Genomic DNA, 26,257 nt, shown 5'->3' on the forward strand with positions numbered 1-26,257 from the left:
TCTCCTTTTTGAAAAGATCTGGAGAGCTTGCACTTCAGTAAAATCCGGCTTTGAAATGAGAGGGGGGGGGGGAATACTTATTTGAGATATAAACCACAACCCTTTCAGCCTCGGGTCCTATTTTTTATTTATTTATTTATTTTTTTAAGGACCCGAGGCTGGCTGTGGCGCAACATTCTGGGGTTCTTGTAAGAATAATGTCGTGAAACTACTGTATGCACTAGAACAAGCATGCGTGTTTGGGATCACCATATTAAAAAAACGAAAATATTCGTTTCCCCCTTTCATTTCCTAGAAGGAAGGTAGGCCACTGAGTGACATTCACCACCTACCAAACAGACTGCTCAGCAAGCGAACAGTGAAATTTACCGATTGTTTGGGTAGCAAGTTTCCGTTGGAAGAATAGTGCCAGATCGACATTGCCAAGCAAAGTTACTTTTGTTACATGCAACTATTATTATTGACTGAAATTCCAGCTAAAGGTAGCCCAAATTTCCCCACAGAAAATTTGAGCTACCTCCATATGACACATGCTACTTATCTTCAACTAAAAAGCCTTTATGAAGGCTTCAAGTATGTTAAACGAGATTCGAACCTCGGTCATTCCAACCGAAGGGCAAATGTCACAACGTCCTCAGGACCTAGTAGTCACTCTACTGCGGGGCTACGGGGAAAAAAATAATAAATAATAAAGGATAAATAAAATAGAATAAACACGGATTTTAAATAAAGTGATTATAACTTCCTCTGCATTGCCTCCTTTATTTTAATTATCCTATCAGTTCGCTAAGTGGCTTTTGTTTCACACACACAGATTTTAAAAAAATAATTTACTCTGTATATGTTTCCATCTTCAGAGAAAGGTGAATATAGCAGCGTTTTCTTCTGATTGGTCGATGTCGGTTTTATTTTTCAAGAACTGCTTATTTATGCTTCCCGAAAACAGCAAAGTGAATAAATAATAATTAAATTGAGACCTATAACTCGACCGAACGCACAGATATAAAATTTCAGTATCTATAAATAGGTTTTATTGAGCATTACATGTAAAGGAAGCCCCGTCTGGTATTTATATGTTCCCCTTTAATATCATTGTGCTAAAGAAATACTTATTTCCGGTTCCTCTTTTCTTTCCTCCACTTCCCTCGGCGCATCGCTTCTCGCCCACTTTTAGCCTTGAATCTCCCCCCCCCCCCTCCCGATTCCTCTATTGCCGGTCCTTTTCAACGACCGATGTTTTTCCTCTTAATCGAAGTGGAAAGAAAGAGACACTGCTCGTGATTTGAATCACAAATTTCAATCATCCATACCAGAAAATGTCAAGGTCATCCTGCTCTTAAAGGTGTCTGTAAAAATGCCATCATAACTATTGTACAACTGCAAGACAGTGAGTATTGCAGCAACGGAGCGTGCTCTTTACCCTGAAATGAACGGAGATACCATAACTGAAGGATTTCGCTGTCATTATTCATATGCCATTTATCATGAAATCTTTATAATCGAAATGAGTGTCTAGAAATAAGATTTTTTTTTTTCAGCTAAAATCGATACTAAATTTGAAGGACAATAAGGGTACATTTCATAGGGCCAGTTTTTAGTGATTTTGTTCGTAGCTGAAGGTCAAAAGACAGAAACTTATCCAACTGATTTAACTTTTACGTACGAAATTACGAGTATTTCACATCAGATTGCGGCATTTTATTGTAATTTCAGGCATCTACTTTAATTAGAATTTTTAAGCGAAACGGAAAAATAATATTAATACCGAATTTTAAAAATCACACATCATTACTTCATTCCAGCATATCAATGAAATTTTTGCCCTATAACGTATAATATTTATAGTTATCTCAGTTGGCTTCTTGTTGAACTAAAATCAGTAGGCGCCCATTAAAAATCTGTCACATTAACACAGAGGACACAGAAAATCAAAGAGGACTGCTATGTTCGATTTTTCATTTCTTTCAATAAGAAAATTTAGTTAAAATTATTTTATTACCATAACAGGAATTTTTGAAATTTTTAAGGACCGATTATGTATTTGGGGCCAAATGCAATGAAATACAGTACTTCCAAATTGTTTGACTTTTATTGATACACTGTTCGAAAAGAAGAGAACGAATACTCCCCATAGACAAGGTGCATCGTACTATGTAACGAGTCTCGTGTTTGTAGCCGGTATAAATTGGAGGAATGCGATGCTCCCAAACCAATGCAAATGTGGCCTGTTGAAATGGCTGCGAGAAGGGAACTGACGGAGTTTGAAAGAGGAGTTCTGATAGGATGCCATGTGGCAGGCCTATCTGTTCGACAGATTGTTGACAAATTGGGCCATACCAGGTCAACAATCAGTGATATCAGATTGAGATGGGAGAGCAGAAAGACAACTGCAAGAGCTGCAAGTGACAACTACACAGTGGACAACCCACCACACTCACCGAAAGTGATCGTAGGGTGCTATGAAGGATAATATGTAAAAACCGCCATTCGTCGGCTGACACCTTTAATGCAGAGTTCTGGCCATCGACTAGAACATGAATCTGAACAAAAACATTCAGAATCGAGACCAACAACATGGGTTCCATGGTTGGACCGCATTATGCATGCCTTTGCTGGCACCTGACACTTGATGGCCTTTATAGAGACCTGATCTCAATCCTACTGGACATCTGTGAGATGAACTGGAGCATCAGGTGAGATCGAGGGACATCCGCCTCACAACATTCCAGGACCTCATTACATACCTCCAAGAAGAATGGTTAAAAATTCCCGTTGATCGCTATCGTACGCTTGTGAAGCAGTCATCGCAGAGAAAGATGGTCATACATTTTCTTAAGGTGAGCGCCAAGGCTGTTTGTTCCTCACACTACAGTGTCATTAACTTCTTTTCAAGCAGTGTATTTCTGTAATTTTGAGTAGCGATGCTGATCAAAATTAACAGCACATGTTAGGACTGTAATTGTGAATGTATTTCATTACATTATAATTAAATTCTATTTTAAAATACTTTTCACCTATCAAGACCGTATTAGAATAATTTTGATAACGGGTCATGTTTAGTTATTTGAACATTATCCTTTGTACAAAACAAATAACATTCACACATTTTTGCCAATTTTTTTTTATTATCCTGTGAACGTAAAGAACTTTCATTAAACCACATAAGGTGGCGCTGCAGTTATCAATTATCTTCACTTCTCTGGTCATGACTGAATATGGTACGCCTGATGACACTCAGAGAAATGAAATTGCGGCGTGACGGAAGGAGGAAGAGAATGGGGGTGGGGAGAAAGTCGTAACAGTTGATGTACAGCTAACATCAGGGTAAGAAAGGGCATCGACCGGCCCCGTTCTTCGATAGACGTCTGAAGTAGTTACAGCTGGCCTACCCGGCCGTCTGTGTTTCGCACACTGTTCTGGCCGATGGCAACTTACACTTCTCCGTGTGGCTCTTTCTACCTAATATATCTTCTGTGCAAGTGGAAATGATCAGAGAACACTCCAATGGCAATTCATGCTGATGATTATTGATTAAACTCAATTTTACGACTTTCCTGAATCTGAATGGAGAGTAGAAGGAAGTGAACAGTTTTCGAGGAAACCATGCTTTTTTTCTTTACTTTATTTCTCCCCAGAAGGCTGACTTTTAAACAACAAACAAAATAATGTCAATAGAAAATAATCCCTTCCCGTTTGAAATCTAGTATACTCCATCAAAAGAAGTCTAACTGCCGAGTTTTTTAGTCTAGTAAACCAAGTCATAGGAATATCATATTAACATGTTTTCTGCCAGCAAAACAAGAAAATCGAAATTTATGTGAAAATATAATAAGGATAGAAGAATAACTGATACAGATATTACAATAATGAATGTTCAAAGTTCTAAAAAGTATTGACTCGTAACAAGGTGTTCCAAGACCCGATTAGAGGATCTAGAAAATACAAACTGCAAATAATTATGCAGAATCGATAGATCAATCTCCTATATTCTTCAGCAGAAACCATATATATAATTTAAATTATTGAGTTATTCAATTAAATATTAAGGATATTAAATCCAATTGACTAGTCATTAATGATGGATGAAACAATTTAATACTTTTGTAAAAAAAAAAAAAGTTACTAACCTTCCTGAATAGTAAATTTTCCCCATTCGTTAAGAGATATATATCTTTGCACTGACAATAATACTCGAGAAAAGAATTTGTACAAATTTATTAAAGAAATCGACACGACGATCTCTTGTTGGGCTCAAGAAATATAACATACTTCACATATTTTGTTTGTTAAGAAGCAGTAGATGATTTTGGAAAGAATAAAAGTTGGAAATACTGTGCCTGTATATTCTTAGGGATGTATATAGAGCATGTTGGTAATTTTCTAAGGTATGCAAATCACTGAATGCTACTTATTATAAGCATTTGAAGAGCTTGGTCTATTTTTTTGTTCATGGGAAACCAAGTAAGCATGTTTCGAGAATGGAACAACGATGCGAAGCGTGGAGATTAGAGGTTTGGACAGCGGTTGATATCGACGGGATGTTGTACCGTAACTTCTGCTGGATTTCTTTGTAAGGTATCGTTGACAATTAACTGGTGCCTACAGGGCTGTGGAGAAAGAAGTATATTCTATTGCGACTGGAACGGGAGTTATTTGTTCTTCAAAGTTATGAGGTTTTCTAAGCCATTTAGATATTCATTTTAAAAATAAAATAATAATAAGTTAATGTATAATTGTACGATTTTTTTCCCTATGGAAATTTACTTTGTTAGAAATGCCAATAGCGGATATTATATCATATTAAATATAATATTCTGGAGTTTTTAATGTCTTTGTTCTAAGGGATTTGTTAACAAAATGTATTTCGTAATTACTGTCATTAGTCTAAGATTTAACATAAATCACATTACATATATATTAGGGTCATCTTTATTTCACTTAAAGGTTGAAATCAATAGTTCGTCTGAGAGAGAGCCGGATCAATGGCTGATGGATTCCATTTTAGGAAAGTATCTGTAATTTCAGTTGTATCTGAATGTATCCAATGTACTGACTTCCTTCATTGAGTTGATATGATGATTATTAGTAATTAATAAGGACTATTGAGTACCATTTGTTTGACCATAATATGTAACTGTACACTCTCTGGTATAGTCCTTAATCACTATTTTGTGATTAAGGATTATACATATTGCCTCGTTAGGTGTAGCGGGAAGGTTGCGTTGGCCATTAAACGAACGTGAAGTTTTTGCCGACGTTGATCATTCTACCATATTATAACATATTGCATTACACAGCGTTCAAAATTCATTTGTAACAACAATGCGAGCATTGGAAGAATGGCAGAATAGGAAATTCCCTTCTGATTCGTCAGCTATTCGTAATTTCGATGGGAGTTCTTAATTTATAATTGAGCCAGCTAAATAATCCTTTGGTTTATTTCAAAAACTGATAGAACAGAGAGTTGATTGTGTGGCGCTACGAGAAGAACAATGCTTATGTTGCACCATACTGTTCCGTTACGATAGAATGCTGGAATAGGGACGCGTTTTCGGAGAACTAACTTTAGTTCAGTGAACAGCTGGTAAAGAAAGAAAGTGTATTATTATTATTATTATTATTTTATATCATTTGAAGCTTACTAGAACTGAACAGCAACTGTCATGTTTCACATTACTTGTCTCTTTTATGTTCTAAGCCTAAGGTAATGAACATAGTCAAGATGCCGCGATAGTAGTTTTGATTGTTTACTTGGCCTGGTTAGTCAACTGCATAGCGTCTCCTCTACAACCACCAAGAATATCTTGGTGGTTGTAGAGGAGAAGACGTAAAAGTTCTATGTTTGATCTCTAGAATGGAACTTCCTTAATTCAGTCGATAAGGACAATGTTCTTTGATCTGAAAGATCTAAGTTCGAATTCCGCTGGGACATGAAAAAACTTGAGAAGGGCTTTTCATCTGAAGTTACCAGGTCTCACACGTAGGCAGTAGACTTTTTCCTTCCAGTATCTGGGATTTTTCAGCCTGCAAAACAGACAAACTGGCTAGCGGAGATAATTAACAGATACAATACATTCATCAGTCGTTTTAGTCCTATTTTTGAATGAAAAAACAAATAATAGTTCGTAGAAAGTGCTTCCAAATTATTTAACTCATACCCTAGCCTTGGTAGTAACCTACTGTAAGTTTACAATCTTTCGTCGATGGCACTGTTATAAAAAATAGTTGGGTTACGAAGGCCTTAAGCAAAGTGCATTTTATCTGTCAATCGTGTATGTCCTCTGGTGGTTTGTATGTTATTTATTTATTTATTTTTATGTGAATCCCATCCACGAAAAGCTGTCAGCCTATAGTATATTAGCATTAGTTTGGGTAGGCTTAGGGTTCGATTATTCGGAAACCCCGTTCTAGAGACCAAACATGGAAAGTTATCAAGGCACTTTTAGTAGATTTGATGCGTTGATCTATGGGTTGTAGATCGGAGAAGTTATACAGAATGTATAATCTCCGATCTTCAGTCCATAGGCCAGCAATTTGTTTCGAGGACTTTGACATTTTTTAAATTCAAAACAACCATTTTAAAAACTAAAGTGGTTGTTTTGTTTTACAGTGAATTTTAATACATACTAGCTAAAAAAACGTGTCCGGTTGTTTGAATCAAACTTGCTGGGAAAGAGACAATTTAAAGACAACGATCCAAAAGATAACTGTTAAATTAAGAAGAAAAATGCATAACGGGATAAAAACCATTTCATCAAGGTTCTTAGAAATCTCCAGTACCGCAGTATGATTCTATCTGGCACTGTAATTCTCATGATCAACATGTCTTTTTTTTTCTTTTTCTATTTTATTTTTTTTTTTCAAACTCTGAATTAAGATGGTGACGAAATGCCATTATACGGTAAGGAATTTCCGTTAGAAACCTGCAGTTGGAATCTGTAGGTTTAGCCATTTTATAAATTGCGCAATATATATTAAAGAATAAATATTTAATAACTTAAACCGAGATAAAATATGAAGTTTTAATGAAAATGATACAACTAGTTTCAGCCTTTTACAGCCTTCTTCAGGTATCCACTAAAGATAGATAAGTGCTCTTTGTCCTAAGGTAGAAATAGTTCCGAGCTTTTGTGGGGGAAAGTGATGAGATTGACAGTGCAGATATCTGTTGGTATGAGTGGGTTTTCTGTATATAGAGATTTTAAATCTATCAGCGCATCGTGTAAGAAATACATCCAGGAATGGAAGGCAGTTATTTCGTTCTAGTTCGGCAGTGAATTTTATATTAGAATGCTGGTTGTTAAGATGATGAAGAAAATCCATGAGAGATGTGTGTCCGTGACTCCATATGATGAAAATGTGGTCAACATAGCGTCTCCAAAGTTTCGGCTTAAGTGAGAAGGACGATATGGCTTTCGTTTCAAAATCTTCCAGGAAAATTAACACGAACGAAATAACTGCTTTCCATTCCTGAATGTATTTCTTACACGATGCTCTGATAGATTTAAAATCTCTATATACAGAAAACCCACTCATACCAACAGATATCTGCACTGTCAATCTCATCACTTTCCACCACAAAAGCTCGGAACTAGTTCTACCTTAGGACACAGAGCACGCTCTCTTTTAAATGAACCAGATGAGCTCAAAAAAGAAATTAATCACCTTTCTCTTATCTTTAAACAAAATGGATATTCTGAAAAAACGATTAAGAAATTTCTTGTGGATCCTCCTAGGCAGTGCACTACGGAAACTACTGATTTTAAAGGTAGCATCTCAATACCTTACATTAGTTCAGTCTCCAATAAATTGGCTAAAGTCCTTAAAAAATACAACATCAGGACGTTTTTCACTACACTCCCTAAAGTCCGTTCTCTTATAAGCCATCCGAAGCCTATTCATCACAACGTGAAATATCCAGGTGTTTACAAGTTGTGGTGCGATTGTAATATTCCTTATTTTGGACAGACTAACAAATCTGTTGAATTTCGTATAGAGGAGCATAAGAGAGACATCTCCTATAAAAGATCACATGCATCTGCCCTATCCGGTCATGTTCTTTTCTCAAACAATCCTCATGATGATCTACAGAGTCACTTAGTTTGCTGGGATAAATCCGAAAACATTTTTCGCTGCAGTGATGAGTTTGAAAGGAAAATCGTGGAGTCCAGGGAAATCCTCCTTAATCCTGAACATTTGAACAACAATTTGAGTTACACATACCTGATAGCTATGCTGCAGTTGTTCAATACTGGTGTTCACGAGAATTTGCAAGCTCGCATGCAACAAACAATAGCGCGTTAGATAGAACAACTTGAAAAATACAACGTTTTTGTGTCAATTATGTATTGCATTTTTTGCCTGTAATTCTCAGTTTTTGGTAACTTCAATTTTTATTACTGTGTTCTACCTTTAGTGGATACCCGAAGAAGGCTGTAAAAGGCTGAAACTAGTTGTATCATTTTCATTAAAACTTTATATTTTATCTCAGTTTAAGTCATTAAATATTTTTTCTTTAAAATGTACCATTACAACTGAGTAGAAGCTCAGGAATACACACACACACACACACACACACACACACACACACACACACACACACACACACACACACACACACACACACACACACACACACACACACACACACACACACATATATATATATATATATATAGAAAGTTTTTTTACCTTGGGTATAATATACGTTAAAGATACCAAGCTACGTATATACATATACACTTAGTTTTAATCCATTTCCCAAGTAAGCAAACAGACAAGTAAGTGAAGTTTGCGCCTGCAAGTAGTGCAAGTCTGGGCGACTCCGTACGTAGTGCAAGTTTTAGGCAACTCGTGGTAAAGGTGGAATAAACTCTGATATATATATATATATATATATATATATATATAGGAAGAAATGATGGTAACATTTTACAACTAAATAAATCTGACAAATGCTGTGACATGGAGCCACTAAACAGTTAGGATGTGCAGTCTCCAAATGACCGACGCGGGACTTGTACAGTTATTACTTTATTATTATTTTTATTTCAAAATAACCGTATTGATGGCATTAGATCAATCGATTATAATCTTAAACAATTTCGAACAATGCATTTTACGAATAATTAAGAGGTTTGAAACACTAATGTAGGTATTGAACTCGAATTCATGCGACGTGTAATATAAGATTTCATCTGATAGCGGTTCCCGAAGCTAAACAAATTACTATAACATATCTTTATGGGGGGGGGGGGGGGGAGAAAACACCAAAGAAAATGCTACCAACTCATTCAGGGCGTTTTTTTTTATCTTCTGCGACAAAGTGTACACCCTCATATTAAAGAAATATTGCATTCTTACACAGGAAGGTAGGGATATTTCGATAACTATTCACGTAACGTTATATCCTTACATCTTTTATTTAATCCATAAACTGACCCGTAAGGGGAAGGGAGGGGAGGGGGAGATTTAGTTAAACAGCGATAATTTTATAAGAGTCGCGGAGTATAGCACACTAGCAAAACTTTCGTTTAAATGAAGTTTCCCGACTGCCGGTCGTTATTCAAAGCAACTCAGGAGTAGAAAATTATGCAAACAAATATAGCACAGTAATAATACTCATTATACCTCTTCATTGCGCCTAAATACATGAGATTTAACTGAAATTTAGGGCACTTGGGAGGAAATGTTTGAGAAAGACGGAAATCTAACGTGTACCTAAGCACTCCCACGTGCTCTAATGACACCGCAACCCACACGTAGACCCAGTGCTACTTTTATAGCGTTAGGGTTTTGTGAACACTTAACCTACAACCATCATATAATTATCTTTGCCATGAAAGACCCCTAACCAAGAAAGGAGAGTGAGGGGGGGATGTTTGCTAGAAACATGAATACTGAAAAGTTGTTAGTACTGTACTACGCTCAATGGATTATTTTTAAATGAACGTTCTCTTTCAAATTCCATTCGATTCTCTGGTAAAAAAAAAAAAAAAAAAAAAAAAAAAAAAAAAAAAAAAGTGGATGTCCTTATAAGCGAAACCGTGGAAACTCCCAAACATCAACAGTTTGGTTAGCTAACCAACGAGCATCAAAATCGGTAATGAGAAATTCAGTGACAAACTCTTTTAGACATAATATAATATAATATAATATAATATAATATAATATAATATAATATAATATAATCAGCCTAGTAAAAATCATTTAAGCTAATACCTATTACGGATCATTATCACCAGGAATAACGCTTAGCAATTAAGACAGTTGGCAGCTGGTTAACGATCAAGTCATTCCCAAGTTCAACATTAACGATCGGTAAGTTAAGATCATACATATGAATTTGCCAAAATCTTGAACAAAGAAGAGCTCTATAATAAATACATCATACCAACAGGGAATAATGATTTACAATTAAATGATTTGGCCGATGCGAATTTCTGTTGTTATGATCCATGGAGTCGTTTCCGACTCCTGGCGACTCCACGAACATACACTCTCCATTCCAATCTGTCCCTGACCATGTATTTCAGAACCTCCAAGCGAACTCCAGTTGCTTCTTTAACTCCATCCACCCATCTAATTCTTGGTCTTCCTCTTTTCCTATTTCCATCAACTTTAGCAAGCATCATCGTCTTCTCCAGACTGTCATTTGCTCGCATAATATGTCCGAAGTATGACAATTTTTGCTTGATGATCATAGCTTCGAGGGAGCAATCTGGCTTTATTCTGTCCATCACTGATTTATTGGTTTGCTTTGCAGTCCATGGTATTCTTAGTAATGGTCTCCAAACCCATAATTCAAATACATCTATCTTCCTTCTTTCACTCTTTCTCAGGGTCCAACTTTCACATCCATACAGCACCACAGGGAATACCATTGCTTTCACGATTCTGATTTTTGTTGTGAGGCTAATATCTTTATCTTTAAAGATCTTGCTTAAATTTGTCATTGCTTTATTCCCGAGTAATAATCTTCTAACTTCTTCGGTACAATAACCATCTTTATCAATTCGGGATCCTAGGAACACAAAATTGTTAACTGCTTCCATTTTCTCCCCATCTACTTCAAAGTCATTAAGTTCACATGTTGCCATAACTTTTGTCTTTTTGAGGTTAAGTTTAAGACCATATTTAGCACTTTCTTCTTTAACTTTCATAATAAGTTCCTTCAAATCTTCTTTGCATTCTGCTAGCAGGGTGGTATCATCTGCATACCTCAAATTATTAATATTTTTTCCACCAATTTTAATTCCAACTGGAGACTCCTCCAGCCTTGCCATTCTTAAAATGTATTCGCTGTACAAGTTAAACAGGTACGGAGATAAAATACATCCTTGTCGCACCCCTTTACCTATTGCGAAATACTCAGTTTCTTCAGGATCTGTTCGGACAGTAGCTTCTTGTTCATAATAAAGATTCCTCAGAAGGATAATGAAATACTCTGGGACTCCCACTGTTCTTAACACATTCCACGATGCGAATACGTTGTAGCAAAAAAATAGGTATTCAGTTTAAACGTGTTATTTGCTCCAATTATGTGTTCATGCCAACTGCAAAGCGATAGGCTGAAACTACTGTGGCATTTGTGGATCAGTGAACCCCTTCGCATTTATGGATTGTCGCGTTTATCGTGTCTTCAGCTCTAAAGTGTAGTTCTCAAAGCAGAGTTTTTCATTCACGCGAAAACTGGTAGTAACCGATACCACCAAAAATATCCTTTGAAATGTTTAGGGGATAGGATGTGACACTCCAAAACAATTTCCCTTCATTGATATCGGGTTAGTTCTCTGCGGATCCTATACCCGAGCTGTACTTATCATTTGATTAATTTGGACTTTTCTTATGTTTCTGCTTAAAAGAAATCGTAATTTCAGTGACGTCAAAAAGACAAGTGGTATCGTTCTTTGTTTTTTCGGTAAATTAATTAAATCTTAAGGCTCTGCGACGAGGAGGGGAACTCAATATTCTGAAAGTAAGCCAGAATTCATTATATTACACTAACCTTTGGCTCGAGAGCAGGACACGAAATTCTTGTCACTTCTTTCCCAATTCAAATGATTGGTGGAGCTCAAAAACATAGAACGCTACCTATTATTGAAGAAAGTAGCATGCACTGATCATGTCATATTTATATATACGGATTTATATCCAGTATATATATATATATATATATATATATATATATATATATATATATATATATATATATATATATATATATATATATATATATATACGAAAAAATAAAGAAGGATAAATTACATTTCCATCAAAGACGAGAGGTAGCAAAACATATAGTAAAAAATGTGGCAAATATAGAGAAATGTGGCACACTATGACAAGGAGGAGAATATAAATGTTTTATTTATTTGGTTTATAAAAATAAAAATGGCTGAAAGGACTTATGCATCAGGGAGCTGTAATCAGTGTTTGGATATGCACAAACAGACTACTCTAAAAAATTAACAAAGGAAAGAAAAATTGCTCAGTGCAAATAATAATTATTTCTATTCACTGTGTGCTTTTTAAACTGTTTCTTATATTGTTGTTTGTCACATTTTTGTATTTGTATACTGCACCATTATGCTTTGCATACTGATATGTGTAATCATTATACCTTTTGTAACCTGAATAAATTTATGCTTATCCAGGTTAACCTAAACCCAACCTAACTTCATAATACAATGTAATCGAAATAAATAAAAATATTAATTTAGAATTACAGAGAACTTCGAGCTATTAATCACCGTTGCAGATTTCTGCTATTCCATTAGGAAGTTATTCCTATCCTGTTCTTATATAAGAAGGTATTCTGGTAAACAAAACGATTGAAAAACTGTTAGTTTTCTAAACGAGATGGTAAATGCAACGACGACACGAGCAGCTCGCTAACAATACACAGCACAGACAGCTGTCAGTAAGAAACACGAAACAGACACCTACAGCTACAACAGTGTTTGAATAAAAGAACGAGTTAACTACGTTCAATCTCACAGTCACACATGCTCCAAGAGCTGTAACAGATAAAAGAAATAAGGCGAATGGTGATGTTTTTTAGCCTACACACTCTATCATCAACTTCATATGTCTGCTTGGAGAGCGCGTAGGCTCTAGCACCGCCTACTACATACAGTTTCAGCCCACTTGAGAATCTTTTTCTTGTTCTATCTGGGTTGTTTTTCCTGCTTATCCGGTAGAAAACATATGATGAACAGCTGAGTAATTTGACGTCTTTAAAGCCTGCGTTTTTCTTAGAGCTGTAATCATTGTTTGGGTATGCACAAGTAGACTACTCTCGAGTTCGCTGCGTGAGATTCTTTTCAAGGAGACAGAAACTTGAGATGAAACAAGTAATGTTCCCTTTACATCTATCCGTGTTATTTCAAGGCAGCACATCTAAAATGATATTATACGCGCAATACACTATTTAAAATGAGTAAAAAGTTTTATATATTATGCCTCTACCTTTACAGCTTCACAGATTATTTACAGATAGCTCTGACAGGTGTGTTAACTCGATATTAATTAATTAACAGTATTTATCTTAGTGGTACCGTGTTGAGTCACATAGGTGGGCACACTCCTCTGTAAGACTGAAACAAATACGGTCTTAACAGACTTACGAAAACAAATAAGTTCAGTTTCCATTTATGAGTATCGACGTTCCTCTGGCTGATGGAGGATTTCATACTGTTTCTTTCTTCTACCTCTTCTTTTTAATTTTTATAGCAATCCCACTCCAAAAATGTGAGAAACCGATTTTTTTTTTAAGTGCTATGGGTGGAATAAGGATCATTTAATTAGGAAATGGAGAACCAAACGATATTTTTTTTCCCAAGTCGCTTCATGCCTCCAATAAGCAGAGTGGTGTGAATGATGGAATTCATTCATATAAAAAACATTCAGGCAAAGTCATACTGCAGATAGTCGGCGGGTTTGAATCCGCCGACTATTAGATGATAAGAGAAAAGTATTTGTCACTTTTATTTTTCGTATTTTTTGAAGAGTGCTTTCCAAGAATTTTAGATATTCTTCGAAATATTAAAAAAAAAAGAAAAGAAAAAGAAAATCGTACTCGATTGCTGTCTTGTCTACTCACATCCCGAAAGCGATATATATAAAACTAAAACAAAAGTTTCAGTTTCAATTTCTGGTTCGTTTTAACTTAGGAAACTAAACTGAAGTTTTAGTTTATGAAAGTAAAATAAACTTTTTTTTTTCTTTTTTTTTCAAAGCCACTAACTACTAAATAAGCAGTGGCAGCAAGCATCACGCTATGAAACCGCTATGTGAAGAAAATGATCTAACCACTAAAAATAGGTTAAATTTGATTATTTGAGAAAATGACTTTGTTTTAATGATCTTAGGGCAAGTAAATGCGAGTGTACTTTTGAAATTCTTGATCAGAAATGAGAATCAGTCTTTAGCAATTGTATTTGTGGGGCTCACACTCACAACTGCTTTCGCTTATTTTAATTACTGTTGATTTCAGATCCCTAGGAGACAGATTCGTGAAGTTTCGAAATTACTGTTTCGAATTTCAAGTACGCAAAAGCACCCTAATCACTTTGATGCAAAAGTGCACCAACATTTAAGCAAAGGAATTTTTACATACACACACCCGCTTAAGTCTTTTAATATGTAGATCTTATCTTTTGCTACACATGCAAATACAAAAGATACAGTACATATTGAAGACAGTTTATTAAAACGGCCATCGCCTAATTTATTTTCTGATCACGCTACACTGCAGCTTCGGAGCATTCTCTCACGAAGCGCATTTCAGTTAAGATATGTTGAGTAGTGAGGTAACAAAGCATTTAAATCGCTTCTGAATATACTGTATAGGTTAACCGCCCTAAGGACTATGAAGAAGCTTAACATTTGTTTCAAAGAGAACCAGTTTGTTACATTCTTATTTTGACCGGTAGAATGCGATATCTACTTATGAAGTTTTCACAAATAATTGATAGGGACGACCAACAGATAAAATTATTTTAGACGAGATGTCTAAAATGAGACAAAACATCTCAATTACGGTTGAAGGAAGAGAGAGAGAGAGAGAGAGAGAGAGAGAAGTAATCTGACATTGTGTCGCTCTCTAGAATCCATCCAGCTTCCTGAAACTCTGGACGTTATGCGTATAACCAGTACTAGATGATAAGACTCCTTTGTTGGGCTAGTTGGAATTACGGCAGAAGCGATTAAGGTTAACGAGGGTCGATGTGTTATGTCTGTTAACTGCATGGGTTCGGACGGATTCCTTGTTTTGCGGGATTGAAAAAAAAATCCATTCCACCACACTATGAGGCCGACTAACTCACTTTCAGTTGAAAATTTCTTATAAAAAGATTCTTTGCATTCCACACTGAGTATGAACATAGGTCGCTTAATGTGAAGGACAAATGTTGCAATCTCTAAACGACGGCGTTTTGGAGACGCACCTTTAATGAAATGATATTCAAATATATTAGACTTAGCGTGAAGTTTGAAAGTACGAATTTTGCAACTGTTTCCTATAGATGCTGAAATGCATGTTAGAAATCATTTATGAGTTCATCGTGCCCAATACTCGTAATTATCATGGATACATCATGATACTTTTGGATTTTGCTAAGGCTTTTGACAGAATACAGCATGGATGATTGCTGCATAAATCAGAGAAAATGGGTTTGGGTTATACAATATTAGCATGGATAAGAGGATGGCTGACTGACAGCCATCCTCTTATCCATGCGAGAAAGTGGGATACGAGGGATCTGAGTCTGTAAGGTTAAAGGTAACAAGTGGTGTACCACAAGGATCAGTGCTTGGTCCACTGTTATTCAATCTGTACATTAATGATATTGGGAAGGATTTGACATTATATCAAATAGCTGTAGCGACATACAGCTATTTGCTGATGATGCAAAGATAGGTAGGGCAATCAAGAATACTGCTGATATGCAGTACTTGCAGAATGATTTGAATAGGCTGGAAATGTGGGCATGAGAAAATGGGTATCAGTTCAATGTGAGTAAATGCAAAGTCATTCACTTTGGCATGATTAGATATCCAATGTCGTATGATATTGGTGGGATTAAGCTAGAAGAAACTGATGAGACTAGGGATCTTGGAGCATTAATACATAGGAAGTTGAAGTTTAGGAGATATGTGAAAAAGACTGCAAATACAACTCAAAAGATAATTGCAATGCTGAAACGAACGTTCACATGTAAAGATAAGGATGTTATTTTGCCTCTTTACAAGGTCTTGATAAGACTTCACTTGGACTACTGTGCGCAGGTCTGGTCTCCTGGTTTCCATTGTAATTCTGATATATTGGAGTTAAAAATGATATCAGGATTGTGGAATACTAATTATGAAGACAGATTGAGAATTTGTAGACTACAGACACTAGCAAATAGGAGAAAGAGGGGAGATATGATTGAGACTTACAAACTTCTGAAAGGGTCATACAAGATTTCAATTGATAAATTTTTCAACTGAGAATGAAGGCTGCCAAGATGGGTGTGAGGGCTAGATTTTTCTCTCAGAGGGTGGTGCGTGATTGGAATGGATTGCCTTTGGATGTTGTGAGTGTAAGCAGTGTGAATGAATTCAAGAATAAGTATGATATCTGGTGTGTGCAGTATGTGGCTTCCCTCGATGAGTCTCTGACTCCCTGGAGGTCTCTCTTAATAATAATAATAATAATAATAATAATAATAATAATAATAATAATAATAATAATAAAACAACAACCATTGGTAATTATTATCTTGCTCACATTAGTCTTAATATTATTTATTATTATTAATAAATAAAAAAATAATATTATTATTAACACTAATTGTTAATAATGATAATAGTTACTTCTGCCACAATTCTAACCAAACCTAACGCAGAAAGAGTCTAATCATCTACATCTAGGTACGTGCATAATAGCCAAAATTTCCAACACTGTCTCAGATGGCTAGATGGATTCCAGAGAGCAATACACTGGCAGACTACTTCACTCTCCTGCTATAACTCATAATATTAAATTACATAGCCATTTTTTGACTAGTATGAGGAGTTTATAAACGACATTCGCATCACAGTGCTCATCCTCCTAGGCATTTCACAGTAGTTTTAATCCTGTGACGAAACACTGCTGAGTTAAAAGACTCGGCTAGTATTTCGAGAGACGAAAGTAGGCATTAAAAATTCTATAGTTATTATGTTTTAATCCATAGACTGGGACAGTGAAATAAAAATTTCTCAGATTAATTTTTAATTTGGTGTTATTTCAATTTTAGAAGGTCCTTTTAGGGCCTTCTGATATTAAGAAGAAGAAGAATTAGAAAATTATAAGTCTTTCAGGGTATTCGCTTGTTGCTCGATATGATGACAGATGACTAAAAGAAACCCAAAGGCTGTTTCTTGATTAAAAAAGAAATCAAGACATTGTCCCTATTTTCCTCCATAATTATTTCTCTCTTTGATTTCCTTCCCCATTAAACAATCATTTTCTATCTTAAAAAAACAACAACTCCAAAATATATAAACACGCAGATGAAAACTGCAAGGCTAAAGGATCCTTCCAAACGATAAGGAAATATTCATTATTTTAATGACTAGTTAGTAAGCCACAGTATCTGACATAAACATGCTGCGATCTTTTTGATATTGTATTGGGAAGTTCGCTGAAATTCAATCGGATTTGAAAGAGAGGAATTAATATGCCCTTTTTCAAATGGAAAAAGGTAACCGATCTCATACAGAGGTAACTCTTAATCCAAGAAACTAGATTTTTTTTTTTTTTAATTCGGAAAACACATACAGTTAACAGTGAATGGTGTAGTATGTGGATGATAACTTATGTAGAGTGTAGATGATGGCTTAACTAATGGAGATAATGGGCTGTGTAGTGTCGAGTACTCTCCGCAATGAGTCTTTGAACTCCATGGGGGGTAGCATGTAATAATAATAATCATAATTTTCAAAGGTAAATTACTTCCTTTCTGAGGAAAGTATTCGTGGGAGAATACTTGCAAAAAAGAAAGTTTCAAACAAGAAAAACTGATCTCACTATCCAAGAACTGAATAACTTAGCCTGTAGTTAATGGAGTTCGCTCCATGATAAATTGAATATGAAACCAAGTCACTTTTTCTCACAAAAAGTGACGCTGGTTGGAACCACATTACCCAAGGAGAATGACACTTCATTATCCTCATTGAAGGTGCCAAACGTCACCATATTAAACTTCAGGTTAGTATTTAGTGGACAAAGGTAGTGTTCTTATATTTGAGAATATGCATAAAAATGTATGACAGCTGAAAACGTTGAACTGTCGACTTCAGTGGTAAGTAAATAAAAATGTTGTTAAATGTTGCCTGTAATGTGGCAGAAATAAAGTAGTCTTCTGGTACGGTTCTTTCTAAATATTTACTGTGAAGCCTTTTTAAAATACTTGAACGAAATTCGAGTTCCTTCACAAGTTGTGTAGCCAGAAATCAAGAAGTAAAACACTTGACCAAGCAAAGGCATACTGGCAGTGAGACTTCTCTAAGTTCACCTTCCCCATGCTTTCAGTTATATTAAAGCTTTTGCCTTTTCTTTTTCTTTTTTTTTTTTTTTTCTGTTTTGTTTGTATGAAATTGTGCTTTAAAATAATCCAAATCATAATTTAAATTATTTGGGTGGGAAACACCTGTAAACGCGGCAGGGAGTTGCTGAACGCAGCTCTGTAAAATACTGCTTTTAACAGTATATATCTTATTTCTCTTTATAACAAAGACCTATTATGGTGATGGAATGAATGAATGAAGTGATATTTGACCTGTAGCAAATTGGAAATGAAATAAGTAAGCTCAAAAAATAAATAAAAATACAGGGAAGCAGCCTTGGATAAGTTGAGTAATTTCACCATTTTAGTTTTCTTACCAGTAATTAAAATAATGCAAAATAAAACCTACAAGAACAATTAAAACTTCAGATACATGTAAAATCTAAGTAAAATAATTTTACCAATATAAATATAATAATTAAAAAATGGATAAAGTGTAAATCAAATAATCAAAATCTCAAAAGATAAAGCAATGACAGGGAAGGCTTGTATACTTTAAGTAGGTGTAAACATCAGCCAAAATGTGTAGCATTTCTTCCTGATCAAATTTAAAAAAAAAAAAAAAGTGCGAACAAGAGGAAGAGCAAATGGTGATGTCCAAACTGTTTCATAGCCCCCCCCCCCCACACACACATTTTTATTATTTTTATATGAATCACACTTATGAAAAGTTGTAAATCTGCCATGCATTAGAACCGTGGGTGGTCTAAGAGTTAGATAATCTGGAAACTCTAAACAAGGAACTTTTCAAGAATTACAGGTCTCCATTAGGAAGAGTGGTGCTCCTTCCAACAGGCGATGAAATTTATCTACTATCTAGTAACTACTACAGAAGCATTAATAGCTGCTATTACATCATTCAACAAAATAAATCAAATAACATTTTATTTGATTTAATTGTCGATATTAATCATATAACTAAAAAAATCACCCAACATTTTATTCCTTTCATGGATCAAATGTTAGATGATTTATTTATTTCTTTTAGTAAAATCTTTTCGCGATTTTAAAATATATTTCAGCTTATCAAAGGAGAAAAGTCAGCACATACTTGAAGAAAACAGGAGAATCCAAGGAAAGAAATTAAAATTATATAACGGAACTTTGATCTGGATCAACAATATAAAAATTGTAAGTATACGATAAGAGCAAGAAAATGCCATAAACTATCAGACATATTGATACTAGAGAGAAAGGGTAAATGTTTCGGTATATTAAGGAAAGATTATCATTATCGTCGTCAAATTACTGACATGCACCCTCAGGAGGTGCACAAGATATTATGTAGATATGATATTATGATAAAATGATAGTATAAAATAACAGAATTAAGGAAAGATACATTAAATAAGAAAGAAAAAGTTTAAATTTAAACATTGCAACAACAACAGGATAAAAAGGAAACGCAAGCATAGTTAACAATAACTTGTTATTTACTGAAGCAATTTCAGTAAATTTACTGAAATTGCTTCAGTAAATTATTAATACCCAATAATAATGCATAGTCAAAGGAGAGGTTTCCTTTGAAAAACGACTAAGTTAACAATACATAGAATAATAAGTAAAGGTGGTTAAAAAATCTGTAGTGACTAAAATGCTTAAAAGTAACTTAAATGCAATGTTAGATCACTTGAGGAAAGAAGAAAGAAATGAAATAACATTCTATTTGGCCAACCATGATCTTCTTGTAATATGAGACAAACCCTTAATGATCTGGTGGTAAGATTTCATCGCACAACAGAAAAATTGGAGATTTTCCTGGGTTAAAGAAGATGAAACTGGGTTATATCTTATTAAAGGAGTTTACCCTGATCTTTCAGTGTGGGCACTAAAAGAACATAGTTTAAAGAACATCGCATACATAAAACAAATGGCATACGAGTATTTCAATTTTAGGCCACATTTCTGAATATAAAGGGTTGAAGAAATTTACTGAATAACAAAACGCATAATTTGTGTTGAAGAACAGATTTAACTAGTTTACTGGTGAAAATACTGCTTTTAATATAAATGTAAAGAAATATCTAAGTTTTTACCAGCGTGAAAAGGTATTTTTGTGGGTGACCTAACATTGACCTGTCAAGGATATTAAACATATTAATGACTTCTTGAGTATAACGACAGACTGGAAATTTAAAGAGTATATTAATGTCCCTAATGGATCTCGGGTTCAAATCCCATTCGCTAGGCGAAGAATCATTATAAAAGATTTTCAGCTTAAGATGAGTTAGCCGGTCTCATATAGAATGTAGAGCGTTTATTCTCTCGGAAACTCGGGTTTTTCATCCCGAAAACACGTAAACCGGTCGGAGAATATGCAATTAACAGTCATAATAATGGCCTCACCACCTTAATTGTTTTGGCCATGATATCAAATCAAAGCAAAAAGAGACAGCTCTAGTTACTTGGATAAAGGACGAAAAGCAAATTTAAAGCAAATTAAAAATAAAAACAAATTTCGAGGCTGCCATCATATATAAACGGCTGGCCACTTTCTTTCTGTCTTAGCAAGAGCCCACTTTCCTTTCTTAGCTCAAAACCGTCAGGTGGCGTCTGTGAGTAAGTTACTATAAACTAGTGATCCAGCATTTTATCGTTACTGAAAATTAAACGCCAAAAGGAAATCTTAACAGCGGGTACCAAGAAGCAGATAACTTCAGCACAAGCTGTAAGTACTTTTAATGCATTAAACCAGTTATATTAAACCAGCGACTGGTTTAATATAACTGGTTTAATGCATTAAGACAGGAGGAATCTTTATCTGGACGATTTCAATCGAAGGTGAGTTAGCCGATCTCATACGGAGGTAGCAGGGTTTTTTCTCCGGGAAACTCGGGTTTTTCAACCCGCATACAGACAAATCGGCCCTTCAGAACACACACAATTTACAGACAAAAAATACTAGTTGGGGTGGGCGGTAGATGGCGTTGATGGAGATGATTCGTAGTAGAGGTTGAGACAGTTGTAGGTGTCCTCCCGCGATGAGTTCTTCGGACTCCTTGGAGGTGTCAGGAATAATAATAATAATAATATTTTGATCTAAAAATCGGCCACGTGCAAGCGCCCGCTATGTCTACCGTAAGAAGCAAAGATGGCGGCAACAAAAGCCAACGACGAACAAGCCCCGTGTTTAGCCACCGTCGATTGCTGACAAACCCACGAAGTGCCGCAGCTGCAAAATCGATATCAGCGATAAAAAAAAAAGGGGTATAATGCGAATTCTGCTGCCACTGGTTGCATGCTTCCTGCGCAAAAAATGGACGAAACAACACACAAGATATATATCGACCTTAACCAGCCCTATTTCTGTTCGCTGTGCCTCCCGTCTGTAAAACAGCCCCTGAACTTGGGCAAAAGAATAGAAAGCCTAGAACAACACATCAGTGTTATGAACGAAACTCCTTCCTCCAAAATACGCGCACTAGAAACCAAGCTTGAATCAACTGACGCTCAGCGGTGCAACGCAAGTTCACCCCTCCCCGTGAATGAATTCCGTGAAATAATCGCATCAACGCCGCACGACTCGATGGAGGAGAGAAACAAAAAATTCAACGTCGTCATTTTGAACTTTCCTAAAGAAAACGGAAAAGCACTAAAAGAAGACATCATCAAACTAGCTGAAGAATGCGACATCGACCCTAAAAATATTGTCAGATGCCATCGTTTCGGACCCATAAACAAAAGCAAGAACTGAACAAACTTTCCATGCCTCGTAAAAGCGACTTGCAACACGCCGACATGCACATCAAAACTAATAGCAGCGATCAACAACAAGTTCAAAGACACTTGTTCCCAGTCGGGCAGCATAAGTGCTCGACCAGACTTTTCATTTGCCCAAAGAGAAAAGGACGCCATCTTCGAAGACAACTTGCAGAAAAACGTCAAAATGGTGACTACAGTTGGACCATCGACTCCAGACAAGTTAAATTGGTACAAAAACCAAGTGACGCCACTAGCAGCCACCATGGTGACCAGCATGTAGGCACTGCATAAGAAACGTGCAGAACCCCTGCGGTCAAACATATGACTCACAAAACCCTACAAATTCACTTTACCAACATCCGTGGCCTAAACTCTAAGCTTAATAATGTCCACTACCAATTGCAGTCTACAAAACCCCACCTATTCTTTCTGGCAGAAACTCAGATCTCACTTCCCTCCAGCACTATTCATTGGAATCTTCCAAACTACACACTCTTTAACTCCTTTCGACCCAAGGGTGGTGTCTGTGCATACATCCGCTCCGACATACCTTGCCAGAGAGAGCACCCAACCAATCGCCCAACTTTGATGTCCTCTGGATGAAAATATCCCTACCCAACTCAGTCAAATTCATATGCTGTCTCTATCGCTCCCCAAATGCAACCAACCACTCTGAGCTCTTTAATTCCCTCTCCCTAAAAATTGACTTTCTCCAGTCCCACTTTCCCAACAGCGAAATCATCCTCTTAGGGGATTTTAATGTCCACAATACCAACTGGCTTTTCTCCTCCAGCTGTACACATCTTGCAGGCAGAGATGCTGAAACATTCGCCATCACTAATGACCACCTTACACAACTCGTTCAGATGCCAACCAGAATACCCGATAACCCAAAAACCACTCTCCAAACACCCTAGACCAATGACCCTCTCAAATACACAGTGAAAGTAGAGGGCCGGCTAGGCAATTCTGACCACAACCTAGTCCTCATCTCCTCCCCGATGCAACAACGCTTACAAGGCCACTTCCATACGAGAATAGTTTGACATTATAACAGTGCCAACTGGGACAGCCTCCACAACTTCTGTGCCTGCCTTATTCCCATGGTTAGATTATTGCTTCCGACCTTCCAACCCAAACACATGCACTGAACTCATAACCAAAGTAATCCTCACACTGGCATGGAATCGTACATTCCCACAGTACTCTGACCTGCCATTCCCTAACTAAATTCTGGTTTTCCAAAAAATATGGCAAGGCAATACAAATAAAAATCCAAACATACCATCACTAGCTCAGATCAAGAACCCTATCCTTCTTTAGAGCTTACACCCAAGCTCAAAATAAATGCAAAAAAAAAAACAATCAATGCTTCCAAAACAAAGTTCGACAGAGTAAAAAGCAGGAAATTAGCAGCCTGTCTAAATGGCAGCCGAGACTTTTGGTTTCTCGCCAAAGCAATGGGCCATAACTTCTGTCCAACACTACTCCCATCTCTATCATTGCCAGATGGCTCCATTGCATCATCTCCTACAGAAAAGGCTAATTTTCGGGTTTCACACTTTGCGTCCAATGCACGTACAATCGACAATGGCAAATGTCCCCCAACTATTCTTGATGCCCAACACATATAATGTACCCTATATCCTTTAGTCAGAAAGAGATCAGCAAAACACTGTCTAAATTAGACCCAAAAAAGTCTCCTGGCCCTCATGGCATTCCTCCAATTGTTCTGAAATTTTGCGCACCTGAACTGTCTCCTGTCCTATGTCGCTTATATATATATATATATATATATATATATATATATATATATATATATATATAAGCGACATAGGACAGGAGACAGTTCAGGTGCGACAGTATATATATATATACTGTCTTACTCCACTGGTATCTATCCCGCAGCCTGGAAATTGGCCTATACTCAACCCATTCCCAAAAAGAGCAACAAGTCACTGCCGTCCAATTACCGTCCCATCTCGCTCACAATGCTGTCTAAAGTAATGGCAAAAATCATCAATTCCCAACTCCTACACTAACTTGAAGCTACCTGTCTAATAAACGACCGCCAGTATGGATTCCATCGCTGCCGATCAACAGGAAATCTACTCACACATGTCACCCATCTCTGGTCAAATGCCATGGAGAAGTTTGGCGAATCTCAAGTGGTTGGACTTGATTGATATTTCCAAGGCGTTTGACGGGGTCTGGCACAAGGGCTTACTAAGAAAGCTACCATCATTTGGTCTATCTCAAGACCTCTGTAATTGGATTGCCAGCTTTCTGTCTGGAGGCTCACTATGTGTGGTGATGGATGGCTCCAACCTCTCACCATTCAACTAATGCTGAGGTTCCTCAAGGTTCTGTCCTCTCACCAACCCTCTTCCTAATATATCAATGACCTACTTCAGCTTACCTCCAACCCATTACACAGTTTTGCAGACGACAGCACTTTGCACTCCTCCCTTTTTCTTGATAAACCTTACTCCACACAACTCACCTCAACCTACAGATCAGTAACCACCACTGCCCTTAATTTAGACCTCCAAGCCATCCTCCAATAAGGTTCAGATAACCTAGTCAATTTCAATGCAAGTAAAATCCAGTACTGCCTCATTTCTCATAAAAAAGAACCAGTTCTTCCTAGTATTATTTTTGACAATACCCAAAATTCCAGACATTTAGAGATTTCTCTTCTTGGAATTACCCTGACATCAAGCTTCTCCTGCCACAAACACAACAACCATTGCATTATCTTCTTTCCCAACCCATACACGGTACTACAGGTTAATCTACTAACCTCTCGTGTATGGGCTCAACATAAAAAAAGGAAAAAAAAGTTAGGTCTCCTTAATATGGCACAGTTAATGCTCAACACAGCAACAGTAGCAGTTTATGAAACATTTTACTTGGAATAAATAAAAAGATTAGTACAATCTTTCATAATCACAACATAACAAAACTGCCTAATGAATTTACTTCGTTTTTAAAATAACCGCTCTAAATATAGAAAAAAAAATTAAAAGCATTAAGCTCTACTTCAAACAGTTGTAATACTTGCAATATCCTAAACATACCATAAAACTAAGTAGAAGTATTCTAAGACTTTTCCACGAACTGAGTTTAACAGTAAAAATGTTAACAGTTATGAGTAAATACAAGGCTTTTGAAAAAGTTAGCAAACATGTCTTCAGAAAATGGATCATTGATGATAGTTTAAAATTAGCTTAGTTGGTAACCACAGACAAATATCAACCTTACTAGTATTTATAAACGTGAATAAAAATATAATGAAGAACAAATGATAAACTTTGAGAAAGAAACTGGTTTTTCAGGGCTGTCAGTATGGGTTGAGGGAAAATAGGAACATTAAGAAAACATTTCTTAATGTGATTAATGAAATCTATAGGTAAAAACAAGAAAAAAATCGTTATGGTATTTTTAGATATGATAAAAACATTTAATTCTGTAAATCACAACATTTTACTGAAAATAAGCTACATGCAAGTGACATAAGAGGATGAATGGCTCACATTACTGGACAAGTAGAAAACAAGACTAGGTGAAGCATTTAGTACAAATCTTGCTTGAACACAGGGGTTCCTCAGGGATTATAGTACTAGAACCAGTCTTATTGTTAATATTTATTAACGACTTTTGTAGCTGCATGTTACACGACTCTGACTTGTTTTGCAGCTGACATATCATAACTTATACAATACCTGTACTAGATAAACTTTACGATATAATTGAATTTGATCAACTGATAATCAGATCATGGGCTACTAAAACGAAACTAAGAACAGATATATATCCCGCTGTGAAGAGAGTTAATTATTAATTAATTCGGTGTGTTTTTGGAGCAGTTCGACTCCAGCAAGAACTGAGGGGGGGGGAAGGAGGGAAGAATATGTCTTGTATAGACTCTACTATTTGAAATAAATCGTTTCAAGGAA

General features: G+C 36.1%; 1 protein-coding gene across 3 annotated transcripts in view; it reads right to left on the reverse strand.

The window, feature by feature from the left end:
- Positions 1-26,257, reverse strand: part of BckdhB (Branched chain keto acid dehydrogenase E1 subunit beta) — a 459,582-nt gene that overhangs the window by 107,995 nt on the left and 325,330 nt on the right. For 2 of the 3 annotated variants that reach the window (XR_016548656.1, XR_016548655.1), the window contains exon 10: positions 12,008-12,093. The exons of the other annotated variant lie outside the window; for it this stretch is intronic. The gene's annotated coding sequence lies outside the window, so the exon portion shown is untranslated. The remainder of the gene's footprint in view (positions 1-12,007; positions 12,094-26,257) is intronic. 3 annotated transcript variants of the gene reach the window in all.

The sequence above is a fragment of the Typopeltis vanoorti genome, chromosome 8 (assembly GCF_054136105.1).
Source record: "Typopeltis vanoorti isolate ZY-2024b chromosome 8, IOZ_Tvanoo_1.0, whole genome shotgun sequence".
Classification (NCBI taxonomy): domain Eukaryota; kingdom Metazoa; phylum Arthropoda; class Arachnida; order Uropygi; family Thelyphonidae; genus Typopeltis; species Typopeltis vanoorti.